Raw genomic sequence first — 7443 nt, forward strand, 5'->3', positions numbered from 1 at the left:
AATGTGATTTTATGGCACGTCAGCTCCAACTGGGCTATATTGCGCCAAACATATGGTGACGTCTACGAAATAAATTAAATAATAATATTTATATATTACTCTGTCGTCTTAAAAAGATGTGAGGGGAAGGGCGAATGGTTAGCGCGTGCGCGCTGTATCATAAGGTCTGTCATTGAGTCAACTGGCGTGGTTTCGATTCCCCGATTGTACGTGACCAGGAGTAGGGTCGCCTGTCCAACCTCGTGGGTTTTCTCCGGTTCCCTCTCACTGCTAAAGACCCCTACGCGCAAGCGAATTATTGAAATAAAATTGAACCAAATGTTAGTTTCGAAATGACCTGGTTTGTGTCGAGTGGACGTTAAATCCCCGTTCTCTCTCTCTTAAAAGGATGTAGGAAGTGTAGTACTATAATCATACCCATTTACGACTACAAAAATCCAAATGAAGGAAATGAAATGAAATGGAGTTTAACGTCCTACTGTTCTGCTCCGGCTTGGCTAACTAAATGAAGGCCAAGGGTGTACATTTGAGCATCTGCTATTTGAACTTCTTTTATAATTGTCGATCAGGAAACCAACCATGGCCGGGAAAGTATTTTGTTAGTTTGCATCTACGATTTACACTGTGGGTTGTTCATAAGTTTAGTTTATCCTTTTCAAGTGTTATCGAGTGCTTTGAAAGGATAAGCATACCAGGCAGCGTGAACAACACCCGCTATTATTCAGACTTAAACGGTAGGATAGTTTGGACTTAAATTTAGAAGCCGAAGCTGAATAAAATATAAACTCATTAATTTTAGGAATTTATCAGTCAATCTTGTCTTATTCTTTAAGTTTATATAAGAAATGTGTGTGTTATAGGTTTGGGATGAAGACTTAGAAAGGCAGTCCCAAGAGATGGCCAACAGCTGTATTTTTGAACACAGTACCGATGAATATGGCGAAAACCTTGCAGCAGATTCAAGAAAGTTCACTGTTGAAGGTCTTATAGAGAATGCAGTATATAACTGGATGGATGAGAAGAAAGATCATAGACCTGGTAGTAGAGAATGTATGCGTACTGGTTCCTGTCATTACACACAGGTAACTAATTGGCAACGTTACGGTATTCTTTTATCCCAAGAGCCCATGCTGATGGCGTGGGCCATGATAACCGCTACCAGCTTTACGAATTACATGTATATGATTATTAACAATAGGAACTTTACAAACAAGTGGTATCTTCTAGAAATGGTGTGCATAATCTACACGGTGCACAATACAGTAATTGGAAATATACAAACAAGTGGTATCTTATAGAAATAGTGGACATACACTGCACAGTGCATGGTACAATGACGGGACGATAGTTTCGCAACTTCCTTTCTCTATCCTTAGCTACCGTTGGTAAATATCGAGCTATTATCATACTATGATCATGGTAAATTTGACAATTGATGGCTTCTGACCGGAAGTACTATCGCATATTGTTATGCTGTTGGCATGGTGTTTAGTAGACGCGATGGACTCAGTCGTCCATTTTAATTAATACGACCTATAATGCTATTTTTTAAGACCCCCCTCCCCCTGTCGCTTTTTACTATATAGCGACCCAACTTGTAATATAAGTCTATCTAAAACGGTATCCTATAGGCTGATAGTATCAATGGAATAATGTCTGGCTAATACGCCATAATTACTTTAATGTGTATTGTTCTATTGTAGTTGTATCTAGGGGGTTCAACATGCACATGTTAGTTTATTTTTCTTATACAGGTGGTGTGGCATAAAACACGACAATTGGGGTGCGGGATGAAAAGATGTTCTTTTTTAAGAGAACTGAATATGGTCAATGCTTGGTGGATTGTTTGTAAATATGACCCTATGTAAGTATTGAGACGCTGTAAACATGATTAACATCAAATGATTTTCAAGTTCTCGGGGTATGGGTTATAATTCCTAGGTGTTTAACTTAATAGGAACTAGGCCATTCTAAACTGAAATACGGTACATTGAGCAAGGGCTCTATGGGGTGGAATAAAACCGAAGTACCCGGAGAAATCCCCACGAAGTTAGACAGGTGACCCCGGCCATTGTGTTGTATGGCCATGAAGTCTAATCCATGACTTCTCTAGATAACGAGCCTAGCGCGCCTTAGTCTACCTTCTCAAAATTTTTTAGAGGATGTGAGTGCAAAGAACTTTGGCTTCATCAAATGTGTAGCAAAAAATGTGGAAATATGTCAATTGAATTAATACTTATTGTATACTACTTTTAGGGGAAATATACCTGGTGAAATTTTGTATCAAGTGGGACGTCCTTGTTCGGGATGCCCCACTATGAAGTGTTCTGTAGAAGGGCTTTGTGTGCCAGGTAAGGTAGACTGCTTGTATTATAAACGTAATGCAAGCAGGGTGCATTTTAATTATGCATGTAAGCGCATGTTGATCTGAATTTATTATATTTAAAGCATTAATTTCATTATATAGTCTTAATCTTAATGTTTGCTGGCAGCTCCGAATTATTTCCATTTAACAATGATTACTGTTTATATTGTAATTGAATTGTGCTGATTTAATATTGTTTTAAAACCATGATCAACAGATGGGGAGTATTGCGATGATGAAGAAGAAAATTGTATGTTATATAAAGATTCTGGTAATTGTCAGTCTAATCGAATTTACATGCGACTTTATTGCAAGAAAACGTGTGGCATGTGTAAAAATATAGGTAAATTATACTCATCAACTTTAATCATTTACATTTTATATATAGTCGTTCTTTAATACCTACATTTGAATGTAACTTGAATGGTCTGTCTATTTATTGGTATATAAAGTTGCCTTGTTAATCCTGCCATGTCTCATTGGGAAAAATATTTCAAAACAAAAGTACAAATAAACTTACTCTGTGAAAATCATTGATTTTTATTCTTTGGTCCATAAACTGATATATATGCAGTTGATTTGAATAAATCAAAAGCGGAAAATCCAATTGTTTCTAGTTAATATTTAATTATTAAGAATTTTATATAGGTAATGCTGAAAATGCTCGAGCAAACTGTTCGGACAACTCTCAATATTGTATTAACTGGAAGAAAAAGGGTTATTGTGAAGTCGGTATTTACACGGCCCATGTAAGGAAAGAATGTGAGAAAACGTGTGGTATATGCACATGTAAGTATTTTCATATCCCCCACCTACCAACTACACCTTATAAAATTTACCTATTAAACTTAAAAACTTTCAAGCCTGATTAACATCACAGCAAAATGCAAAATTTATTGAATATATTATGTATTCTAATTTAATGTAGGATTTAAATAATAAACGCTATACATGTTAGAGAATTGTCTTTGTCTCAAAAATAGTGTAAACGCTTTACTGTTCAGAAATGTAGGGATTTTATCACCAACTTGGCTTTCTAGAATTACTAACTATGTGTCAAATCTGAATTAGTAACACTCCTAAACCTACTATTGCGCTGTTTGCCATCCTGACTAAGGCTGTTGGTGCCTTGTTTAAGATCAGGGGGGTAAGTCGTTCTCCTTGTTAAACGACAATATGATTCATGTTTTAGAACAATTGGTTGACAAGTTATGTTCTTAATATTGAGTTTAGCAGACGTTCATTCATGATGAAATATATATAAAAAAGATATTTCCTAAGTGGTTCCAAAATTAGCTCTACGGTTTTCATCCACTTCTATTTTAATATTTTGCACAAGGATACTATTAAAACGGTGATTCACTCGGAACTCGTTTCTATTTAGGAACCATCTGATATATTTCAGTATGTCAACACACTAAAAGACCTTTTTGTTCTTAATTTTAGTGGGACATGACTAAGTATAAACTTCTAATGTAAAATTTATCTCTGATTTGTAAATCGTGTAAGGGGCAACACGCTATAATAAAATTTAATTATAGAGTTTAAAGCACTAACCCACTTTGATAAAGTCAAAATAAAGTGCTGAATTCTGATCTGGTATTTTAAGTACCGATGAGGCATGTTCTATAGGTATGTATTCAGTTAAATATAGAGGAGAAGTTAACTTGTTTACTATTGTTAGTAAATTGTTATTGGAACTCTGGCTGACAATGGACGTGTTACCTATGCGTTAGAATGAAACAGGTTACGCTGATCTGGTTTGGAGTATAAACAAACCACCTGGATCTGGTTGTAGCGCATAATTTTTAATGTTAAGTCAAACTCATATCCATAAATAAATAACCTATTTGTTAGGTTGTCATAAGTAAAAAGTAAATTAAACATCATTATATTGAATTTCCTAACGTTATGGTTTCCACTGACAGCCACAGAAAAGGAGACCGTTACAAAAGTTGAATGTGTCGATACACAGAGATTGTGTGATTCATGGAAAATCAGCGGGTACTGTACCAACGATGTATATAAAGCTTATTTAAGAAAACATTGTCCGAGATCTTGTAATTCTTGCCCAGGTAATCGACATTATCATTGTCCAGTTTACTTATTTTATTTCCAATAATCAATAATGCATATATTTAGAAAATTTCGATGTCCTAAGACGTCCTAGAATACATTACAAAATCATTATCACACGCTTATTTTACATAGCTATTTTATGTTGTAATCTGGTTTATCCATATTGTGCTATGATGTTTACACTTTGCCATTATGCTCTGATATGCATTGCTATTATAGTATATGATGTGCCATGCTGCTCTAGCCTCTGATATAATTCCATAATTATATAAACATATGTAATATAATGTGATGTCAATTGCCTATTATGAAATAATGCATCTATAACAGCAAACCAAAATGGTTATTATTTATAATAGCATTGTTTACCTTTTTCAGAGTTCCTGAAGACATAACGATATATGATGTATTATTGGGTGGTTCTAATTGATTGTTTATACTATTATATTTATCATCTTTTAAAGGGGCAGGGACAGATATGTGTAATGACAGATTAGAAGCATGTATTGGATGGACTAGATGGGGTTTCTGTCAACATCCTTCCTATATAAATTAAATGACTAGAAATTGCAGGAAGTCATGCGGGTTTATAATATATATTATATTTATGATCTTTTAAAGGGGCAGAGACAGATCTGTGTAATGACAGATTAGAAGCATGTATTGGGTGGACTAGCCGGGGTTTCTGTCAACATCCTTCCTATATAAATTACATGACTAGAAATTGCAGGAAGTCATGCGGTGTGTGTTCAAGTAAGTTAAAATGTAGTTCTTGAGATGTCTAATGATTTTTTTATTATTATTATTATTATTATATTAAACATTGCGGTATAAAACACTGATTTATTTTTTAAAAATTTGTTTGAATTGTATTTTTTTAGCATCCACGTTAACGCGATGGTCGTGAGATAAAACGTATTTGTTAGGAATAAAATATTTGTTCAAGATAAGACAGGTTTGAATCAAAGAGATAAAATTGATTACCTGTAATAGAAAATTGTCTGAATGTTGGTTTGATTGCTGGATAGAGTAACAATGTGGAAGATAAACACATTTCAAACAGGTCTCTGAATCTGTACCCATATTTCTTCAAACTACTCCAGCTTCCAATTGACCTGAAAGCCAGTTATTGGGCGTTTTTCGCGGAAAACTGTATCTTTTGAAATTCTCAAATCGTATCACAATGTTGGGGGTTAACATCCCACAAGTTTGCGGTTTTCTTCATTTCGGAACGAATTGCAGGAATGGACAATAACTTCGGGAGATCCCGCAAGGTGAGAACAAATGGTGGGCTTCATCAGTATCCAAGAGGCTACCCAAGACGAAGTTGGAACTTAACAATCATTATAGCTCGTCCAACGAAAACGTGGTTGCTCAATCTAAATACATTTTTTAATTTAATTTTCAGTATTAAAAGGAGCTTGCGAAGATGAACACAATTCGTGTGAATATTGGTCCAAGTTGAGATACTGTGAAACTGGACTTTACAAACCATATGTTGAAAAAGTGTGTAAAAAGTCGTGTAGATTTTGTTAAGGTAAAAATAACTCATTTTCTCACGTATTATCAAATGCTATATGCATGCAATGACCATATAATTTTTGGGACCGTATGTCATAGTCCTACTTTAGCTTATTTAAATATTTAAAATCAAATGGAAGTACAAATTTTAGAAACAGATTGAAAATTAATGCATTATACTTCTAGAATGTTAAATACTAAAATATTAAACTTAGAACAATTTCATATGTCACATATACATGTATTTCAAACGTCGATAATACGCACTAAAGACTACTGGTATTATGTTTTTAAACACCTTTGAGTATACAAAATACCATCATATTTGTCTAAGAGCGGTAAAGAGATGGGAAATCAATAGAATCCAGTGTAAACTTAAAATGGCAATAACTTGATCGATCTAAAGAAGTATGGATATTAATCCATTTTTTGCTAGCCATATACATTGATTAGCAGTACTTCTCTTTTTTAAATTATTAATGAATGAAAAACGTATTTCACAGATACCTTCCATGGATAATATACCAATTAAATCAAATGTTTTATAGATTAGCTAAACATTCTGCTGATTAAGCAACGTTTATTTATTTATTTATCGAATTCGTTATGCATTTCCCTTTTTTCTTCCAGGTACAATGCGATATTGACGAAGTGAAAAAAGGTGGACTACGCCAGACTGTCACTGAACAAATTATTATAATCTATAACACGATATACAATACGTTAACAAGAATAATGTTAAAGATAATATTAAAATACAATACAATTAGAAATGAATTGTGTTTGTTTGTTCAATATTTTTACTAAGCATGCGTTATGTCAGTTTCAATTAAATTGAAACCACCTCCTCACTCCTATGCCATCGCCTAGGTCCACCACATTCTTTTTCATTTCTAAAAATTATGTACGTAGTACTAGTAGCTAACTTCTCAAAGTGTATTGAATTCTATTTCATCTACCCTCAGTTGGGTCCGGGTTGGGTGTCCGAATGGTCTAAAGCGTGCGCTTTAGATCATAAGGTCTATCACTGAGTCGATTGGTGTGGTCTCGATTTCTCAGTTTTACATGACAAGGAGTAGGGTCGCCTGTCCAACCACCTGGACCCTCCGGTTTACATCCACCGCTAAAGACCCCTATGCGCAAGTGGATTATTGAAATAAAATTGAGCCGTAAGTGAGTCCCAATAATCCAGTTTGTGTCAAGTGCCCAACAGGCCTTTCAAATAACACTAATTTAGTCTCGGCAAATCTGGTCTGTTCTGTAATTAAGATACTATAAAATCTTAAACTTATTTCCAGTATCCAAAATCGCAGGGTCAAATGTTTGGTTTTTAAACGATCTTTTAAAAAAAAATGTTAATAAATAATTATGGACTATGTAAATATGGCTCTTATGTTAATTGGCATATAATAATCGTGACTAGGGTGATTTTCACGAGTGCATAATGCAAATACAATGGTCCTATACACACGTTCTTT

At 34.4% G+C, this 7443-nt stretch overlaps 2 long non-coding RNA genes across 2 annotated transcripts; both read left to right on the plus strand.

Moving 5' to 3' along the window:
* The first annotated feature begins 2586 nt into the window (after nt 1-2586).
* Nucleotides 2587-4365, plus strand: LOC126828489 (uncharacterized). Its single transcript, XR_007683100.2, has 3 exons — nt 2587-2708; nt 3014-3154; nt 4294-4365. It is a non-coding gene; the product is annotated as an uncharacterized LOC126828489 (long non-coding RNA).
* A 698-nt stretch (nt 4366-5063) lies between these two features.
* Nucleotides 5064-6660, plus strand: LOC126828270 (uncharacterized). Its single transcript, XR_007682969.2, has 3 exons — nt 5064-5197; nt 5853-5981; nt 6596-6660. It is a non-coding gene; the product is annotated as an uncharacterized LOC126828270 (long non-coding RNA).
* Nucleotides 6661-7443: the final 783 nt, after the last annotated feature.

This window comes from Patella vulgata, chromosome 7 (genome assembly GCF_932274485.2).
Source record: "Patella vulgata chromosome 7, xgPatVulg1.2, whole genome shotgun sequence".
Lineage (NCBI taxonomy): Eukaryota > Metazoa > Mollusca > Gastropoda > Patellidae > Patella > Patella vulgata.